This window comes from Marmota monax, unplaced genomic scaffold, assembly GCF_021218885.2.
Source record: "Marmota monax isolate L192 unplaced genomic scaffold, Marmota_monax_Labrador192_F-V1.1 WCK01_AAM20220418_F8-fsc00119, whole genome shotgun sequence".
Classification (NCBI taxonomy): domain Eukaryota; kingdom Metazoa; phylum Chordata; class Mammalia; order Rodentia; family Sciuridae; genus Marmota; species Marmota monax.
The window spans coordinates 1584166-1606551 of NW_026694771.1; the positions used below are offsets into that span (position 1 = coordinate 1584166).

At 33.6% G+C, this 22386-nt stretch overlaps 1 long non-coding RNA gene across 2 annotated transcripts; it reads right to left on the reverse strand.

Annotated features, from left to right (window-relative positions):
• Positions 1 to 700: 700 nt before the first annotated feature.
• On the reverse strand, positions 701 to 20830 carry LOC124079589 (uncharacterized). 2 transcript variants are annotated; one of them, XR_006847401.1, is made up of 3 exons: positions 20741 to 20830; positions 7617 to 7677; positions 701 to 883 (listed from the first exon to the last, which is right to left on the reverse strand). It is a non-coding gene; the product is annotated as an uncharacterized LOC124079589 (long non-coding RNA). The 2 variants fall into 2 exon arrangements; XR_006847400.1 differs by having other exon boundaries at positions 701 to 950.
• Between the last annotated feature and the right edge of the window lie 1556 nt (positions 20831 to 22386).

Sequence of the window (22386 nt, forward strand, 5' to 3'; positions counted from 1 at the left end):
TCTTACTACCATGTTTAAGTATCCTATCTCAGTAGCCCTATATCTCTGTTTGCAAAGCATAATGGATTGAAATTTTTTGTCCAGTTAGTCCTTAGGTCTTATTTGGCTTAGGTCACCACCTCCCAGTACTTTTTCTTGTTCTCTTTACTGTATCTGCCCTTAATTATTTCTAGTGATATGATGGTCTAGTGTCCTATTACTATAGATATGTGCTGTCAAAATAATTTTATAGTGAGACTCTATATCATAGAGGAATAATGAGAATTGAAAATTTTTTTCAGGGAAGGGAGAGAATAATAGTAAAAGGGAAATTATGAAATTAACAACCGAACTGCAATGCACTTGTATTTTAAAGTAAATATTGGTAACTTTTGCAGGGGGTGAGGAAAATGTCATAATATTAAATGAAAACAATAATAAAAAAGTCATTATTATTCCTGGAAGTTTTAAAGTATTTTTCCCTTTTTTTAAAAATACAGTCAAAACCTTCACTCGTTGCCCATCAAAGTACCCTTAGAAATATGAAAAGTTAGATTTTTCTTTTGTAATTTCTAACTCAGAGATTGATAGTCCTTTATTCTATCCTTTCATGAATTGTCTTGATTTTTTATTTCAATCTCAATATTATAATTCTATTTCATATATATGTTGAGAGGACTTAAGACACCAACATGTATTTTATGCAAATCAATTGAGTATGTACAACGCATTTGGTTTGTTTTTATTTTCCAAAGTTAACCCACATGTGCTTCTTCCTTTAAAATCATATGACATGCAAATGTTTGAACAGTGTCATTCTTTGACCATGGCTTGCTTCTCCTTGGTTGGCATCCTCACTCCAACCCACATCTTCCTTCTTTAGAAGTAGTCCAGTTGTATCTCTCTGTTTAACAGAGAAACCACAAGGTGGCATTCTTTCAGAACACAGGTTTGCCCTTATACTTTGACATCTGCAGTTTGAAGACATGTGAGTCTTTAGTTACATTAAGGAATCAACACAAACATTTCCTGTTGTAGATCTTTTGGCTATCTGATTAAATTCTACAGAAGTGTAGATATTTTAGCACTGAATTTTTTGTTACATTTCATGGTCATTCATCAGATTTAAGATTTTGTAATCAAGTCTCCTACCCCTTTCCCCACCCATAACTAATGTTTTCCTCTGTTCAAAGTGTTTTAAAAGCCCATTTTTTTCTTCCCAACATGTAGAAAATAAATCTCAGTTAATCACAGAATATGCAATAATGCATGGTGGTTGAGAATGTGGTTATAGGAGGCAGACTGATTTGAAAACCCACTATTAATTTTTACATGAAGTCTGACCTTGGGCAAGTTACTTAACCTCTCAGTTTCTTTTTTAGTAGCACAAACCCTCAAAGGTAACAGTTGATATTAAAGGAGATAATGTTTATAAAATACTTAATACATCACCTGGCAAATGTTAGACACTCAATATATTATAACTGTATTTACTAATCACAGCATCATGCTCAAAAAGCACACATCCCCTATCTGTACTGCATGAACCATCTCCTCAATAATAACCTTAGACTTAAGGTGATGCTTTAGAAAGTTATGGAAATAGTAATACGCTATCATTCAATTAATGTGATTTAGTTGGCTAGATTAGCTGTTTTACCTAAGTTTCAAACATGCTACAAAGTAATAACCAAAAGAAACAAGCAAACACCAAACAATTTTGATTTTAAAAAAATTAGGTTGGAGGACATAGAAAGTTCAGAGACAAGGAGTGAGGATGCAAGAGAACAGGACTTGAAGGTAGCATAGCATCCCTATTCAGGAACTGCTTCAAGGCCAGCATATTTGGGGTGCAGATTTAATTTCCTTCCTGTTTTCTAACACTGTTACCTGTCCTAAATTACAAATAATTTTGCCTAATTTAAAATATGAAACAGAATATCTGATGTCCCTAAATTATAGTAAAATTTACTCACTATATTAAAAACACTAGTTAGTCACTTTGAAATTTAACAACACATGTAAACATACATTACTGTTTAAGTCCATACTCTTCTTGACTGTGCTCTATATATCTACACTACTATGGCATCATTTATACTCATGAGTTGAGGAAAGAGAGAGTCCTTTTGTAACTTCTAAGTCCTGGGCTCTCTCCCTATTTTTCTTTATTTATGCACTCAACTATTCATTCATTCATTCACATCCTATTGGTTGAACCGCACTATATATTTTTTTCTTTACCATTTATTTTTGTCAAAAACATTTTTTGTCATTTTAAAAAAGTAGTTATGAGTATTAAAAAGTTTCTGATTTTCAAAATCTTGGGACTTTCAGTCACTCTTACAGTATTTGGTTGCAAGTATATACTCTGTATATGAAAGATAACCATTCTTAGAAATATCAGAAGAAATAGACAATCTGCCAATACAAATGTAAGTCAATTAGAAGGAGATATGTAGTAGATAGGAAATGTTAAACTGCAATAATAGACACCCAGTTTTCAATAGTTTAACATAAAAACCATTTATTCCATGTCTCAGTAGGTATTCAGGTCAGCAGAAAAATTCTACTCCAAATGGTCATTAAGGGACTTGAGTTTCTTCCATCATTGTTTCACTATCCCATAGAGCCATATCATCATAATATCCAGCCAGAGAAATAATAATAATAAAAAAAACATGGAAGAGATAAACCATATTTTATTGTAGCCTCAGTCTAGAAGTGATCCACAATGTATGTGCTTATATTCATTGCCAAAACAGTCACACAGACATACCTAGCTATGGGGTAGGGACCTAGTTATGGGGAAGGGGCCTGTCTAAAGAGAGAGGGACCTAGCTGCAAGCCTATTTCTAGAGGAAGATGCAAAATAGAGTTCAGTGGATAGTGAGAGATTTCTGCCACAGTGTATGAAAGGGAAGCTGTATTTCAATCACATTTTTGTTTACTCTAAAATGATAACTTGCTAGTCTATTGATACTTGTCCCATTTTGCTGAAGAATCCCTCAAGGAATGATAATTTAAATTCTGCCTGTTCCTAAATGAATAACATGTTATTTCGGAGTGTGGGTGGCATTAGTTATAGAAGGGGGTGATCCTTCTTAATGTAATTTTAAATAACAGACCCAATTTAGTGCAGTACCAGCAAAGTATTCAATTAAAATCACATTATTAAAATAAAAATTAATGTTCTGTTGCTGAACTGCTTGGCTGAATGCACCAATTAAAAGTTTTCTTATCTTCCTCGCTTCCTCTCCAATCTCTTTGGAAAGAGAAGACACAAATACACAAATATACACACAACTTTCTGACTAAATATACCGAGTCTGAAGGTAAATATTGTCCCTAAAATACTGTAATTGCACAATTATCTATGGGATTTGTGATGTGTAATGTTGTAAGTAAAGTTTTTTTGAATACATATTGCATATATTTTATTAAAACAAATATATCTTCTACATTCTCATGCTTCAAGCTTGTTTTTCAAACTATATTAACCTTAACATCTTACTTCCTCCTCTTATTTTCATAAAATGACTTGAGGAGTCACCAGGCATAGTTGCAAATTAGGTGGGAAATAGTTAAAGGTAATAAGTGGAGAAAATTTTATACTGTGGCCTCAGATTTTAAATCCAGCTTTTATTCAAGTAGCCAATAGGCTAGGAAAGACACTATCCTAGAGCCAGGAACCTTAAGCAAGCCTTCAGCATGAATTGTACTGCATAAATCTTCCCTACTCATTTTGTCATTATCAAATAATTTCCAAACACTTGTCATTGACTCATGTTTCTTATTTTATTATCCACTCTCTTTGCAAAATATTTTTTACTAAGCCATTCAGGTAAATGTGCTTTTCCAGTCCCTCTCACCTCTGAAGAACACTTCCACATGGACAGTTGCTTTCCTTTCTAGATCTCTTTGTGAATAAAATTCATAAGGGGTTTTGTGAAATAGAGCAGCTTCCATTTAGATTCAGCTGTTATTTCCCATATTCCTGAGCCATTTGACCTTTCAGGAAGTTAGCTTTCCAGTTCTAGTGGAAAAATTGGGGAGTTCATATGTAATGGTTAGCAAATAGTTGAACATCAATTGTGCCCTCACTTTTTCCAACATTCTGCATAGCACTGGGAATGCAAAGATAATCATAGCAACTACCATCAAGTTACAGATAGTCTTTCACATTTGTGTACATTTGCACATGCTGATTGATATATGTTTTGTCAATTGCACAAAAATCAAATTTCCTTATTTTAAAAGAAAGCCCCTCCAAATGTAAATCATCCAAAGTCTTTTTAAAAATGCAGCAAGTGGATTTACCACTAATCTCAATTTTTAAGATAATTCCTTTTGATTACTATGTGATTAGAGAACAAGAGATACGAAGTAGATATTAAAAATGGAAAAAAAAAAAAACGTTGATGCAGCTAGCAATCAGGAATGACTTTTTTCATATACTGGTTTAGAAAAAATCAGAAAATTAAGTCATAAAACAGCAAATGATATTTTTCATAAAACTGAATGTACGTGAAGTATGTTTTCATCAACAACAAACATGCACACCACATAGGAAGACAAAACACCTACACACGCCAATCATGATCATTACTATCCAAAGTACATGTATAAAGACATGAATTGGTGTGAATATACTATGTATATAACCAGAGATATGAAAAATTGTGCTCTATATATGTAATAAGAATTGTAATGCATTCTGCTGTCATGTATAAATAAAAAAATTATATCAAAAAAAGGAAGCAAATGAGAAAGAAAAATCAGTAGAGGAAGAGGCTCTATGGGTAAGTCTTGAGAGCACATTACGAAGCTCCTTTATTCTTCCAAACTTTTTAAATTGTGCAGATGTATCCTGGAGAATGGTTTTAATCAAGACTATAACCTAAGAACATTGTCCCTCACTCTAGGAAATATGTACATTTGTTGTGGAAGTGTAGTAAGACTGGGAACTATGAAGACTTGCTTGGATTATGACTTAGGATACCTGTGAGATAAGCTAATTTAGGAAATATGTTCCTGTTTCCAGAAACTTTATCCATGGTTAATTAGTTATCTCACATGAAGACACATGTCAACTCCATAAAAGGAAGTACATTTGCATTTAATTAATATTAGTTCACATTTTCCTGTATCTGTTTGCTGATGTTTTAAAAGAGGAAGTTGGCTTATGCTTAAGGGCAGTTCATGATGAACTTCCTGTCTTGTCAGTTCAAGGAGCACCAGTCTTTGTTACAAGAAGCCACCAAGCCACAAGAGGCCAGGGATACTTGGCTGATCAGCCTCTTCCCTGGGCCACCTCTCAGTGCCTAAACATACTCACCTAACCTTGAGGAGTTTCACTCATCTACAGTTTCTTTATTTGGCCATTCATGAAAAGTGGTAGTTAATTGTTTCACCAAAATTACTCACATTACCTTAAATTAATATTTTCCCCTTTCTATTTAATTATGTTTAAAAAGAAAAACTCTATATAAGGTTTTATTTTTTAAATGTGGTTTCTATCATACTATGAATAAATAATAATTGTATAAGAAAACAATAAGGATTGTGTGAACAGATTGCTCTCAGTGGGAATGAACTCCAAATATCAGGGAGAGGGATGACCTAGAATCTCAAAAAGCTGAAATGTTCCCAGAAGGAGGCATTCTCTCAGGTACTTTTCTTCCAGACTTGCATAGCTTCTCATCCCTGAGAGGTACACAGTACATATTGAAATAGGTCAGCATGTGGGGAGATATTAAAGTTATGTTATCTGCCTTCTGAATCATGTCATTCAGTGCTTTAAATCACCCTTAGAAACTGAGGAGAGAAAGACCTCATTAAAGCAAATCAGGCCAAATTAATAAGAGAGCACGTTTTGACTCTCTTGTGAAGCATATGCATACTCATATAGCTGAGAGTTAGCTTGAGAGGGTGACACAAGTGGAGGTTGGGGACAGCAAAAGGAAATTGGAATGCACCATTTTTTACCTTATTTATCTTTCACCATGCCTCACACACCTGCATTTGTACCATACAGATATGCTTATACAAGTGTTGCCTGGGATTAAAATAAGCCTGCTTTATAGGTTATGCTTGCAAGGAACAGCTTATAGTCCAAAAGGGACATGGAGAAATGTGAATGGCACATGCAGTTTGAAGGAGTCGGGGAATTACAGTTGCATATAATCTGACTTCGTCTTTTATATCAGGCATTGTACATGGATTATTGCAACTAATTCTCACAAAACTCCAATGTAATGATTATATGCCCAGTTCCATGTGATAGATGAGGGAGCTAGAATGAAGTATGAGCTCAAGGTCATACAGTTTATACACTCATTCTCTTTAAAATTTCTATGTGCTTTGTAGATAACTGTCAGAGAAATTTTAAATACTTGTTTCATCAGTATTTAATTCCTTACTGATTTGTTTCAATGGTCCCCACTGGCTACATAAAACAAAAAACAAACAAAAATATCCCATGATGAATTTCAGACCCTAGAATCAGAGGCCTAATTTTCTGTTCTTTAGGCCTCTATTCTCATAGGACTGACCTGCATATGCCTTCTTTTGCTGTTTCTCATATAACTTTAACTTTCCAATGCCTAAGCCATTTCCCCTACTTACGAACTGGTTAGTTTCTAGGTGATTGGGATGTGAACTTTCCCTGGCACAGAAGAAAGGCCAGTTATCCTGGCTGAGTCTCTTCTTGTTTAGCCTATACCGAGCTTTCCTCCTGCTCTGTTAATCAGACATGCACCAGTTGTCCACCATTAGCAGTATCTGCCTTCTTCCCAGTTGTCTACCCAGAGCAGTTTCCTAGGACTTCTGTTTAGGAAACTACTTCAGTGTGCATGCTTTGAAAAACAGCAATGTCTTGTACAGTTCCGGAGGTTTGACGTCTGAAATCCATGTACTGACAGGGTTGTGCTGAAGAGTCTGTTCTCTGACTCTCCTCTAGCGTCTGGTCATTTTGGGGCAAACTGGCACTCGTTGGCTTGTAGAAGCATCCCCTTGACCATGGTGTACATCTTTATAGGAAGTCACCTGTGCCAATTCCCCATTTCTCTAAGAATATCAGTCACTTTGAGTCAGGACTCACCCTAATTTAACTAATTGTATCTGTAATGATCCTATCACAAATAAAGTCCCATCCAATGTAGATCTTCATCATTTGAAATTGGAAGGGACATATTTTAACCCACAACATTGCCCCATTGTTTACCCAGTGCTCTATTTATGGTATTCTCTGATTTACTTAGGGAATGCTGAATCAAACATCTGAATGCCTTTGTGACTTTATGTGACATCTGGTAACCTCTGCATCATAACAGAAATTTGGGAGATGAAAACAGTTAAAATAGATCCTAGAGTAAGTCACGTCTGATAGCTGTTATCGACCTTATTGCTTCACAGATTAAGAACCAGTAGGGACCAGAAGGGGAATTTGTAGTCTGTTCCTGGGAAAGGAGTACTTTGTAAAATTCAACTTCTTTCTGTTTTGTGTTCTAAGGATGATCTTGTCACCTTGAGCACTTTGGCTAGGTTTGTTTACACACAGGTACAGTCTGCTCATATAAGATTAAGTATGGCTGAAAGTAGAGCTGGAGCCAAGGAAAATATTATCAAATACTTACAAATATCATTAAATCAGTATTTTGGGTCAAATCAGATGGATTAGGTGTTCTCTTCTGGCATCTGGAACAAAAATACAAAAATATAGCTTATCAGTGTCACTTTGAGTTACCATGTAATTCTACAAACACATTACTTTACCCACATAACTCAGGACAGGGCATTCATAATAGTATTAAGATTTCATGGTGTCTACAAATCTGGACTGTTACATCAATGAGATATTTTTAGTTTTGGCATATGTCTCCAGGACTCTGTTCAAGAATCATTTTGTCCTTTTACAATTTTATGAATTAGAAAAAATTTAAAGGTTAAGAAGAGAAATACCAATTTTTGAACCAAGGTTCAGGAAGTATTTTAAAAGATTGTTCTGAAGTTTGTAACTAAGTTGTACAAATGTGCTGTAATCCCATTCCAAAAGAAAGTTCATTCAATATTTACTAGTAATTAAAAAGGATAGAGAGAATATTTTAAAATGTCAAGCGAATGAAAAATAAAGAAGAAAATTATAACTTTGCCTCCAGAGTAAGTATACCAATATTAGAAAGTAGAAGTCAAACGTTTGTAGGTAATTGGCAGAGAATGAAGACTAAATAGATGTTTAACTACTTTTTAAATTCTAACCTTTTCTTGTTTATAGAAAAAAATATATAAAATATATGCTTTATATCTCAGTTCCATCATTTGCTATAAAACTATGGAAAATACTTAAACTTTCAGAACATACTCAGCCTATTTACCATCACCAGTAGATCAAACTAACTAACTTGTGAACGTGATATATACAAAGTCATCTATTTCTTGAGATAACTAGTATCTAGGATTCAGGATAAATTGCCATTTATCCAACCAATAACAATTGTTTTATTTAGAGTTACCCTGTTCTTTATTAAGTTTGGTTGAAGTTGGTCTATAATGCACTTTGGGAGATTTTGACATTTGCTGTCAGAGATTTAAGGTGTCACCATGACAGGGACATTAAAAGTTGGCAACACAGACAGAAATAGGTAGTGGCTTTTAAGACTTTGTGTCAAAAGAAACCAGACTAATAACACTGAAAAATAATGGATGTATGAAGAGGATTAGGGAAAATGACTGCATAGCATAAGTAGATAAGGACACCATGGAACAGTGATGAAGGGCAGAGAGATTCTCCACAGGCCAGCACAGAGCAGAAATCTCAGAGGAATGCACAATGAGACAGTAAGGGGCTTTATGGAAAACCTGCTGGAATTATTATGGTTTTAAATTTTTATAAATCGCATTGATAATAAAAGATTAAAGATTATTTTAAATTATCAAAAAGTAAATAAGTGATCACTTTTTTGGTTACCAAATAAGTACATCATGCTGTATATCTCCCAAGATGCAAGAGAATGGCTTAAAGTTTAAAATGCTTTAGTGAATGAACTGTTCTTACAGAATACAGATGAGGTTTTCAACAGTCCTTTAAAACTTTTCCATTTTAAAAGAGAAGAAGAAAACATGGAGAAATCCAGAATCAGTCAATGCCAAAATGCATTCATACACTCATGTGCACACCAAGTATTATATAGTAGGATATCTCACCACGAAAAAACGTATTTGTTAATTTTTTTTAATCTGTTGTATCTGTCTTTAAAAAATCTAAACTGAGTGGGGAATTAACTTTTGAAGGGCAAAAACAGTTTTGCTTGTTGTGGTGAAACAGTCTATGATACTGTTTTTGAATCTGAGCTCCTTCAAGGAAAGGACTAGGCTGTTCTTCATCCATTCCACTCCCGGTTCAGAGCTAGCTCTAAATATTTATTCACAAGTGAATGAATGAATGGATAAATCATTGATCGGTTAACACATGGTATGAAAATTAAAGGCAAAATTCCCTCATTTCTTACCACAAGTTCTTTTGCTAGTTTGGCAAAGAGATCCTGAAGAGGTATTTTTTGAGAATGCTGAGGAACATTTAAAGCCAGAAATATTACATCAATCAGAAGATTGTAGTGGTCGTTGGCAGCCTTGAGAGAAACCTTTGAATCTAAAGGCCACTGAAAAGCAAATCTGAGGACACATTCCCATGTTGAATGTAAAGGCTGCAAAAGAACTTACTCAAGAACCATCACACTTGCATTTCTCCCTTTTTATGGACTCTTAAGCTAAGAGCTGCAGGGACAGGAAAATTCTTTATCACTGTCTCTGGCACCTCGCCAACATCTGGCCCCCTGTATCTTTGGCCCCTTGGCAACTTCTGGCACACTATTAATGCTTCAATAAGATTTTGGTGAATAAGTCTATGAAGGAATTAATGATATCAGAAAGAGGAAGGTTAAGAATGAAGCACAAGAGCTATGGGTATATGCTGATAGAGTAAAGGATTGACAAAGTGAACTGAATGCTCCATAGAAAGAAAGGAAAGACATTGAATGGATATGAAGGAAGGGTATGAAAAAAGGGTGACAGATTCCAAAAGAATGAACAGCCTGGGGTGTAAGAAGGGGTCTTTGGGTCAAGGTTTGCTATATTGAGTTTGGGTTTATTTTCTCTAACCAAAAAGTGTTTAAACAATTTGGGAAAAAGACAAATCTGAAAATCACAACAAAGCAAGATATGTATTATGTTTCTCCACAGACCTCATAAAAGAGCAATTTACTCTTGCATGTTCTCTAAATGTTTACAAGAGAGAATGTTTTATGGGCTTACTGATTTCAAATTCCCTTCCCATCTCTGATTCTTAACTAATTCACTTAAAAAACAAAAACTTGAAACACTTAGGAAACTACCAAGATCTTTCTAGAGCTTTTTCATTTGAACCTTTGAGTTCTGGGTTGGTCATTTTGTCTCAAAATTAACATAGAAATTGAAAAAAAAAAAACCACAACAATGATGATTATATTTCAATAAAGGTAAGAGTGGTCAGACCTCAGATTTTTCAAAATCCTGTGTTCTTGTCCAACTCTGACTTAGCTCAGAGGAAATGGGTCAGTGGAAGCAGCAGAGAATATTGAGTGATGTCAGTTCATGTTAGCCCGAGGAGTCAGGGCTGTTTACTCCCCAAGCTTATAGATTCATAGTGAATAGATTTTTTTTTTATCACTAGTGAATAGGAGAATAAAAACTCATCAAGCCATGGGACTTAAAAGGCTATTCTTGGACTAATAATCTTTGTTTTGTAGATAAACATAATGAGGAGAAATATGTAAATATGTAACCCTAGTTCAAGGACATAAATGTGAAAAACTCAGGATTTCTGATACTTTATGTAGCATATTTTCATTATATTACATATTGAAAATAAAGATAGTTGATTATGTTAATGACAAAGAGAACACATTGTGGTCTAACACCTTTGAGAGCCTAGAAAAGTTCATTTATTGGATATTCTAAATTTACAAGAGCAAATCTTGTTCATCACTACCTGTCCGTATGCGCTTACAGAAATTTGGCATTTGGTAGGTTCTCTGTGTGTGTGTGCACGCGTGCACGTGTGCTAGCATGTGCACGTGTGTTTTAATTGAGGCATAATTTATATACAATACCATGCACAGATCTTAAATATTCATTTTGTTGAATTTCAAGAATTTTATATATGTGTAACCATGTACAGAATACAAATATTCTGTATATGAGTCCTTTGCCAGACATATGTTTTATGAAAAAGTTTTCCCAGTCTGTGGCATGCCTGTTCTTTTTCTTAATGCTGTCATTTACATTACTCCAGAAAACCCCCTCCTGCCCCTTTATGGTCAGTCTCCCCTTCATTATGCCCACCAAGTGACCACTTTCTGAAATATATCACTACAGTTTATGTTTGCCTATTCTTGGAAATTGTATAAATAAAATAAGTGAGTGAATAGATTTTTTTGTTGTTGGCTGTTTGTTTCAGTCCTAATGTTTTTGAGACATTCATAATGTCTTCTGAAATTTATTCCTGTTGTTGCTTACATCAGTAGTTCCCTCTATATATTACACAGTCGCTATTTTTGAACCAGTATAGCACATTTTGCTTATTCCTCCTTTTGATGAACTTTATGATACTTACCCTTTGGGGTGATTATGACTGTTAAAGATTGATGTAAACTTCTTTTATAAAATGTCTTTTTGGGGGACATTTTGAATGCATTTTCATCTCATTGTTAGCTACTTGTGTTTCTCCTTCATAAGTGACTTAAGTCTTTTACCCATTTCGTGGCTGGGAAATTTGCCTTTTAATTTTAACATATAGGAATTCTACACATATTCTGTATATAATTTTTTAAAAATCTATGTACTGTGAAAACTTTTTCCCAAAATGTTTCTTAGCTATTTGTTTTCTAATAAAGTTGTTGTTAAGGAGCAGTAAATGTTAATGAATTTCAACTTATCTTTCTGTTTCTTTTAGTTACCAATTTTTGTGCACTGTTGAAAACAATTAGCCTACTTCGAGGTTACAAAGATTATTTTTTGTTGTTCAGAGAATATAAGGATTACATTATTACACTAAAATATTTCCTTTCACCTATCAAATCAACATAGTTCCTTGTCCAAAGATTAATTGACACTATATTTGTGGGTCTATTTATGGAATTTGTTTTGTTCCATCAAACTGTATATTATAGGTTTAAGCTAATTATTATATTGTCTTGATTAATATAATTTTATAAAATTAGTAAGACTTACTATAGTAAGTCTTAAAGTTAAGTAGTAGTAAGTCCTTTTAGTTTTTTTTTTATTTTAATTTACTCACATTTTTGGTACATTATAATTATGCATAATTGTGGGATTTCTTATTATATGTTCATATGTTCACATGATACAACAATGTTTTTTGGTCATTATCATTCCCCAGTATTTCCCCTTTACTTTACACTGTTGGTCCCCTTTTAATTTTCAGAAGATCCTCCCATACACTTTTTTTCTTTCCTTCCCCGCCCCCCTGTATCTTCTCAATATGACAGAAAACATACAACTCTTGACTTTCTGAGTTTAGTCTATTTCATTTGACATACTGCTCTTAAGTTCCATCCATTTTCCTATAATTAACAGAATTTAATTCTTCTTTATGGCCAAATAAAACATCATTCCATATATATTCCTCTTTTCTTTATCCATTCATCCATTTGTGGATACCTAGGCTTGTTCCTTAATTTTGATATTGTAAATTGTGCTGCTACAAACATGGATTTGCATGTATAGCTGTAGTAATATTTTAATTATTTAGGATAGACATTGGGGAATGGTATAGTTGGGTCAAATCCTCTGACTTTAAAAAATATATATATTGTTGTTGTTGTTTTTCCATTCAAGATCCTTTGCATCTTCACCCAAATTTTAAAATCAACTTGCCAATAGTTTTAAAATGGTTTGCTGGCAATTCCATAGATATTATATTGAATTTAAAGGGCAATTTGTGGAGAATAGACATCTTTAAAACATTTTCTCTATGAACACAGATATAACTCTCCATTGATTTGAATACCTTAAAATTTTCAGCAGTATTTTATAGTTTTTAGTGTGTAGATATTGCAGAATTTTCAATAGACTTTTTCTATATATTTAGTAGTCTTTGATGACATTGTACACTATTTTTTCTATCTTCAGTCTTAGAATCTAAAAATACAATTGTTTTATTTTAATTTTGGTTTTTTTGAATGATATATAAATAAAATTGTGCATATGCATGAGATATTTAATAATACTCCAATACACATTTATATTGTATAATGTTTAAATTAGGTTAAACATATCTCTCCCCTCAAACATTTATCATTTCCTCATGGTAAAAACATTCAAACTCCTTTTATCCAGCTTTTTGAAATATGCAGTACATTATTGTTTTCTATAGTAATTCTACTGAGCAATAGACCACTAGAATGTCTTGCATCTGTGTAACTATAACTTAGTGCTCTTTGACAAATCTTTCTTCATTCTTCCCTCCCCCTAACTCTCTTCGGTGTAACTACCATTCTATTCTCAAGTTCTGTGTGATTTTATTTTGATGTCAACGATATGAGTGAATTCTTGAAGTACTTGTCTTTCTGTGCCTGACTCATTTTAATTAATATAATGATCTCTAGTTCTATCAATGTTGTTGTGAATGACCAGATTTTATTATTTTTTATGGCTAAATGATATTCCATGATGTGTGTGTATGTATGTATATATGTGTGTGTGTGTGTATGTGTGTGTGTATATATATATATATATATATATATATATATATATATATATCACATTTTCTTTATCAATTCATCAGTTGATGTATATTAGGTTTTTATATTTTTTAGCTATTGCCAATAGTTGTGCAATGAACGTGAGAGAACAGATGTCTTTTTGGCATAATGATCTCACTTTCTTTCACTATGATACCCAGTAGTGGGATAGTTGGATCATATATTATTTCTACCTTCAGTTATCCTAAAAACTGCCATATTGTTTGTCATAAAGACTGCAATAATATTCTCAACAAAAGTATTTAAGGGTTTCCTTTTTTCCACATCTTCATTAGCATTTGTTATTTTGTGTCTTTTGGATAGTAGTTACTTTGAATAGCATGAAATGATATCTCATTGTCGTAGTAATTAGCATTTTAAGATGATTAATGATATTGAACATATTTTCATGTACCTGGCTAATTCTATGTCTTCTTTTAAGAAATGTCTATATAGGTCGATATAGATCTATCCCCCCCCCCCTTTTTAATGTTATGTTATGTTATTTATTTATTTATTTTTGTTATTGCATTTTGGAAGTTTTTAAAAAATATATTTTGGATATTAATCCCTTGTCAGATGTACAGTTTGCAAATATTTTCTCCCATTCAGTAGGTTGTGTGTTGATTCTTCTGATTATTTTCTTGGCTAAGCAGAGCCATTTTAGTTCATTGAATCTCATTTGTCTATTTTTTGTGTGTTTTGCAGGTTTTATCCAAAAAAAGCCTTACTCATTCCAATGTGCTAAATCATTTTCATCATGTTTTCTTCTAGTAATTTTGGGTCTCATATTTAAATCTTTAATCTATTTTTAAAATTCTTTGGTGTTTTCTTTATGAGGGGTTTAAAAGGAATTAAATTCAGGGGCACTTAATTACTGAGACAAATCCCCAGCCCCTTTTATTTATTTATTTTAATAGGTTATTTATTTATTTATTTTGAGACAGGGTCTCATTAAGTTGCTTAGGGCCTCTCTAAATTGCTGATGCTGGCTTTGAACTCACAATCCTCCTGACTCAGCCCCAAGTTACTGAGTTTACAGGTGTGTGCCACCACACCTGGCAAGTCTTTGATTTATTTTGAGTTGATTCTGGGAAATCATGAGAGATAGGGATCAGTTTCATTCTTCTGCAGTATTGCACAAGTCTCAAAAGTTTCATGGAATTATGATCTTTCTTAAGTGTCAAAATGAGGTGCCAGAAACTGACTATATAATCACAAGAATGGACAAATTTTGGACAGAGAATTTAAAAGAGGTGTATTAAGGACATTTGATGAGCTTCAAGAGAACAGAGAAGTGATTCATTATTTTAATGGAGCAACTTAACAGAGGTAAGGAAACAATTTAAAAAAAATCTTGAGTTGAGAAACGTACCAAATGAAGTTAAAATAAAAAATACAATGGAAGGCGTTAGTAGTAAAATAGATCAAACCAAAGAAAGAAATAATGATCTTGAAGTTAGGCTTTTTTTAAAAAAACACAAATTTGGAAGAGAAAAAAGAGCAAAAGAATGAAGAGGAATGAAGAAAGAAGCAAGTTGGGGGATGGGGAACAGGAAATGAAACGGAGTATATTAAATTCCATGCATGTATGATTCTGTCAAAATGAACCCAACTACTATGTACAACTGTAATACTCTAATAAAAAGAAGAAGAAAGCTTACAAGAAATTTGGATAGTATGAAAAGAGCAAATATTCAGAACATTGGGGTTCAAAAAGGACTTGATAATGCCAAAAGCATAGAAAGTTAATTCAAAGAGATAATAACAGAAAAATTCCTACTTCTAGAGAAGGATACAAATATCCAGGTACAGAAAGGTCAACGGCCACCACTTATATTTAACTAAACAAAATGTACTCTAATATAATCTGAAAGATGAGAAATTAAGATTCTCAAGTAAGAGAAAAGAAATTACAAAAGAATTGGTGTTCCAATTCACCTCACATTAGATTTCTCAGAAGATAACTTATAGGTGTAGAATGAGATTTTCACAGCACTGAAGAGGGAGAAAAAGAAAACTTCCAACAAAGAATACTGTATCTAGATAGCAATACTATCGTTTAGAAATGAGGGATAATGCTGGACATGATATTATACACCTCTAGTCCTAGCTACTTGAGAGCCAGAGGTGGTAAGAATGCTGGAGCCCACAAATTTGAGACTAACATGGGCAACATAGCAAGTTAAAAAAAAAAGAAAGAGTAAAAAAAAACCAGATTATACTAAAACAGAAAAAAGTATGCTTGATTGTTGTGAGATGGCATTGAATCCTAAAATTACTCTAACATAGTAACCTCAGTCTCTTTGTAGATTTCATGTGGTATTCTGGATATATAATCACTTTCTCTGCAACTATCTCTTCTAATTATTCCGATTAGTTTTTTAGCTTTTTATTTATTTTCCTGCCTTTCTATACAGAGGGAGAATCTGGGAAAATATTAGTTGAGAGAGGACATTTTCACTTTGTTTTGTAGAATAGGAGAAAAGTCCAAATATTTCTTAATTAGGGATGTTAGCTTTAGAATTTTTTATAGATTTTTTTTTCATCATTTTGGGGAGGATTCCTTCCATACTTAATCTGTTTTAGTTCAGAATATACATACAATTTTGTCAAATGTTATTTTATACATGAATTGAGATAATTGTATGGTTTTTCTCTTTTATTTTGATGTGTGGTAAATTATATCAATTGACTTTTTAGAACATTAAACCACATCTGCTTACCTGAGATAAAATCCATCTGTTCATAACCATCATTCTGCGGCATGTGTGGGCGTGTCCTCAGTTTTTCTTTCTTTTTAAGAATTTTGCATCTGTAATTTTTTGGTCTCGATTTTTATGTAATATCTTTGCCAGATTTTGGTATTAGAGTTTTTCTGACCTCATAATAAAGATTGCATGTTTAAAAGAACTTACATAGAATTAGAATTTCTTACTTGAAATCTTATAACATTTCAGTTAAGCCATCTGAGGCTTGGGTACCTATATAGGCAGATTTTTTTCATTATGAAACTTAACATCTTTTGCAATTTCTAGGCCATTTGTATGTCATGTTTTTTTATGTCAGTTTAGATAAGTATGTTATTCAATTTGTCCATTCATCTCCCTTGTATAATATTTTAGCTTAAAGTTGTTTATTTTCCATACATTTCCTATACTCTCTATGATGTCTCCTTATTGCTCTTGATGCTGATAAATATGTGTGTTCTCTTTTTTCTTGATGAATCTTGATAGTGTCTAGTTTGTTAATCTTATTCATAACATTAATTTCAATGTTTTGGTTATTGGTTGTTTTATAACTCATTGATTTTTTCTTTAGTCTTCATTATTTCATTTCTTTGATTTGCTCTGGGGTTAATTTAGTCTTTTTATCTAGTTTCTTCAGGTAGAAGATTTGATCATTTGTTTTAAACCATCCCTCTTTTCAATATAAACATTTAAACTATAAACTTCCCTGTGGTGATGGTTTAGTGGAATCCTACAAATTTTGATATACTCTTTACTATAATTCCTCTCATAAAATTTTCTAATTCCTTTTATGATATCTTAGCTGACCCATGCTAAAAGTTTTTTGTTAAGTTCTGAATATTTGAGAGTTTTCTATATATCTTTTTTGTTCTCAATTCCTATTTTGATAAAAATATGTACAGAACATGTTCTTTGTATAATTTTAATAATTTTTGAGGGCTTTTTATGGCCTAGTATATGTTCCGTTTGGGTAAATGATCCGTGCACATGGACAGAGACTAGTGGGATGTTACATATACATTGTTCTCTACTAATGTGTTAAATAAAATATCTGAACATAAATGTGGATTTGTCTATTCCAGTTAGTCTGTCAGGTTTTGCTTCATGTATTTTTCAATACTATTTTTCTGGTGCATACATACTTGGAATTGTTATGATTTCCTGATCAATCAATCCCTTCATAATTATGAAATGTTTCTCTTTTTCTCTAGTAATGATCTCTCTCTGGAGGTCAATTTTACTGATGTTAACATAGCCATATGAAATTTCTTAATCTTACTCTTTAAGTAGCATATTTAACCCAACAAATCTTAATCTTAACAGTATGTTTTCTTCATCTTAGTGTTTAAGAAGTATGTTTTTTCATACATTTACTTTTTTTATTTATATATAAAATTTGTTATTTGTAAATGGCATAGATTTGTTTCTTCCATACACACACACACACACACACACATATATTAGTATACAGAAATTTATATCTTAAGATCTCTAACATTTATATAGAATATTTATCTATTAACCTTTATGGTAATTACTGATATAGTCTGATTCAAATGTTCTCTTTTTGTATTGGTTTATATTTTTCCCATTTGTTATTTGTTGTTCTGTTTCCCCTTAATACCATCTTTGAAGAAATAACAGATATTTGAATTCCATTTTAGCTGACAATTATAATATTTAGAAATGTGCCTTTGTACTTGAGTAGCCTATCTAGAAAAGGGATCTCTAAATGAAATTTCAGCAATGATGGAAATATTGTATCTGTTTAGTTCAATATGGTAGCCACTTATAGCCCTGGAAATTTGTTCAGTACAAATGAAGAACTGGGTTTTAAGTTTTTATTTAAATTCCAATCTAAATTTATAGAGCAACGTGTAGCTTGTAAGTACAGTACAAATTAGAAATTACATATCTTTAATTCATTACATTCACCTTCAAATAAAGATATTTCAACAGTGTGTGTATATACAGACACACATACAAATAAACACACACTTAAACAAATTTTATTTTTTTAGAGAAGTTTTAGGTTCATAGCAAAATTTAATGAAAAGTATAGTGTTCCCATACATCCCCTTTCAAGTCCCTCAACACACACAATGTCCCACCATGGACATACCACATCACAGTGATAAACTTGTTACAAAGTAATGAACATGTATGCCTATGTATTATAACTCAAAGTTTATGGCTTACATTACAGTTCCCTCTTGGTGGTGTACATTCTATGAGCTTTGACAAATATATAATGACATGTGTCAACGATAGTACTATGTCATCCAAAAATAGTTTTATTGCCCTAAATAGCTAATGTATTCTGCCAGTTGATCTCTCCCTCTCAGCTCTTCTCTCCAAGCCTTAAGATCTTTGGAAAACTGCCCTCTGTAGAGTAGAGAGGTGAATGCAAGTTTCCTCAGCAGCTGGGAAACTCAGAATCCTAATCTTTCTCAGCAGCATACACACAGGACTTAAAATTTTGGTAAAGATTTGCTTGGTTTCTTCTTAGCTCTGTTCATGGGATATTTTTTTTCTCTTCTTGCTAAACTAGCCAAGGAGGAGAGTGGCTTTGTTCGTCTTCTCACCAAGAGGTATTCTCCAGCAAAATATAATTTATTCAAAGTTTCTTTGCTTTGTTGTTTTCTGAAGGGTTTAGGAAAACTGATTTTATATGTCACTGAATTTATTTTCTTTGTAAGGGTAAAATTGCACTCTCTTATCGCTTTATACCTCACAATTGGATGTGGAATTATCACTTGATATATATTTGTTGGTAGTTTTAAGGAATCAGGAGAATATCCTCTGCTGTAGTAAGTTTTTAAGTTATCAGGTGTATTCTTAATTTGCTCCTTGCTCTATCCTTGACCAGGATTTTGCTTTCCACATTTGTTTCCCTAAATAAAAAAAGGTAGAAATAATTACATCTGATTTATAAACTTTTTGTGAGAACTATATGAACTATATGTTAAACTGCTTAAAATGATGCTTATAACATGGGAAGAATTACATGACCATTATTTCTATTTTTATATGAAATAGTATTTTCTTTGGAAAGATAGAATGTGTTCAAAATCTCTTAGCAAGATAGAGAAAGAATAAAGATAATTACCCCCAACTTTGTAGAGGGTAGAATTTAACACTACTACAATTATTAAAACAAAAGGTGTTTCCATAAATAGATTAATGTTTAATCAACCTGAATAACAACTTACAAGTTGTTGGTGAGCTCAGAGCTTCATGAGTGAAATTAGGTTCTCACAATAATGAGCAGGAAAATACACTAATATGCAAGTTAAAATGATCAAAGGGGTAAGCAGCCCCTCTGGCTCTGAGACAGACTTCATCATTGACTGTCTGTGCACCTTCCTGGACTCCCTCCAGGAAACTGAATATCAGATACATTCACCTGTCTTTTATGCCATCTCTAAGCAGCACTGGATGATGTTGCCTGGTCACAAGTTCCTGAGATTATGTACAAAAATAATCCACAGAAACCACTTGGAACATCTCTTTAGCCGTTAGGTTTTCCCTCTTCTTAGTTCCTCTCTCAAAAGTCTCTCCCCTTTCTTCCTATTGCCATTGCAGTATTTCCAGTTAACTTCCCATTTTCTCTTCCTCTCAACTACCTGAGGCCAAAGTGACAATAATGATAATATAATAATAACTAATATAGTATCACTTATAGACGAAAGTAATGAATTCATGACATTCATCACTGAATACATTTTCTTAATTCAATAACTGTAAAAAATATTAGATATTGTCAAAGGTCTTTAATAATTAGCAAATGAAACAAGAAATAAATGCCAGAACTGTCTAACTTGGGTCTAGCCAGTCAAAATAGGAATCTGACAAAACTGTGGTCACAACCAAAAATTCTTGCAATCCTTAAAAATTCATATCTCTGTATTAAATCTTTTCATGCTGTCATGTTTCTCTCCAGTTATTAAAAAATCTGATCAACCAGTTTTCAGGTAGAGTATTTGCTTAGTTTGTGTAAGTTCCTGGAGTCAACCACCATGATAAGGGGGAAAAAAAATCAATAGCAAGGTAGGGCATTAACTCATAGGAGTACTGAACTTCCCTCCCTCTTTCTCTCAACTTTATTCTTCCCCACATCCTCAAACAAGTCACTCCCTTCCTCTCACCCCCCCCCATACACACACACACACACACACACAGTGAGAGGGCAAGAGAACAATCACAACTGACCTGAAAATAATGTGATCCATCTATTCTGATGCACCTTCAGGTTCTGCTACTACTGGTTCAGGGAGGTGCTTTTAGACAAGGGGCTATTACAGTATAAACAGCCACTCATATGATGTCTGGCTCCTTTCCTAATGAATTTGCCAAGAAACAATGTGCATTTCCTGAAGGAAAAAAATGAAAATGTGCGACCTAGACTGGTTCCCATCTGTTCTTGGGCCCTGCACTAGGTGAAGGACCACCATCAGTCACAGGATCTGCTCCACCCACCCCCCTAATGGATGGTTTCCTCTTTGCCTTGTTTTCAAGGTTGATGCTTTCTGAGCCAGCCAGCCAGCCAGGCAGCTGCAGAGGACAGCAGCACAACTCTTGAATCCTGTAGATAATTGCCAAAGGCAGCTGAGTTCAGAAGCCCCACCTGTTAACGAGCTGCCAATTATTTATATGCTTATAAATCACCTTTTAAACACTAACAAGCACTAATAAGCCTTGGCTGCCAGTTACCATGGAAACTGACCACATCTGAAAAAGGAATGAGACTACTGACATATGGACTGTGGGTCAATGGTCCAGTATCTCCTGGCACTGACGTTTTTATTCCTGCACATGAAACTGTTCTGTCCAAGTATAACCTCAAATTACATGAAAAAGGAGGCATATGACATGATGAAATGCCTGCTTCCTCCCCTGCAGCCCTGGGTGTCTAAAGGGGATAGAATTGTGTCCAGCTCCCCATGAGCTATGGGAACAGGCTGCCCTAACTTGTTAAGTGGCAGTTCCTATGTACAGCCACACAGCTGGCCTGCCCAGGCCACCTGCTGTCAGATATTTTATTCCCCAAAGCTTCCTGGGCTGCTAGGCTCCACTGGTCTGAAGAGGTTTTTCTAATAGATTCAGTTTGCTGTTGCAAATAGATATGATGATAAGCTACTTGTGGGATGCTCAGTAATATTTAGTGAGATGCAAGTAATGGTTTCAGATGAAAAAGAACATATTTTTGCTCCCAGCAAACTGAAGGCATTTTCTCTCTTCTTTTAAAAGCTCAGTGAGAAGGCAACCACCCGTGACCCAAAAACTCTTTTTATAGTAGAGAAAGAAAACTACCTTCTGCCTTCTACTGGTTTTCCAAACTAGATATATAAAAGCTCACCATAAGTGGCATCAGGTATGAGATGGCAGCTCAAAGAAGCTGAGGGACACAGAGCATTAGTGAATAGTGACCTAATCTAGCAATAGAGGAATGTGATTGTATCATATTGCCATGACTGATCCAGAAATGGCTTTTGCCATGGATGCTAAAGGAAACCAGTTTTCAATAGGAAACTACTGATAACACAAAGTTTCCTACCCTTCAACATGTATTCAAATTGATTCTTTTCATCTCTCAACCTGCCCACTGAAGTTATTACTATCACTATCATTTATGTTCTTCATCTTAGCTGGAAGACACAAGAAATGCATGAGGCTCTTTGCAAATCTTCAGATTTTGATGAAATTTATGCTAGTTGGGGGGCAAATTTCCCCCCTCCATCCTGGAAAAAATATATACTCACAGATATTTATATCTACATATCCATATCTACCTTTCATTCTTTAGAGTGATTGATGCATATGCCAGTCTTGAAAAATGTACCCCCCACTACTGTCAT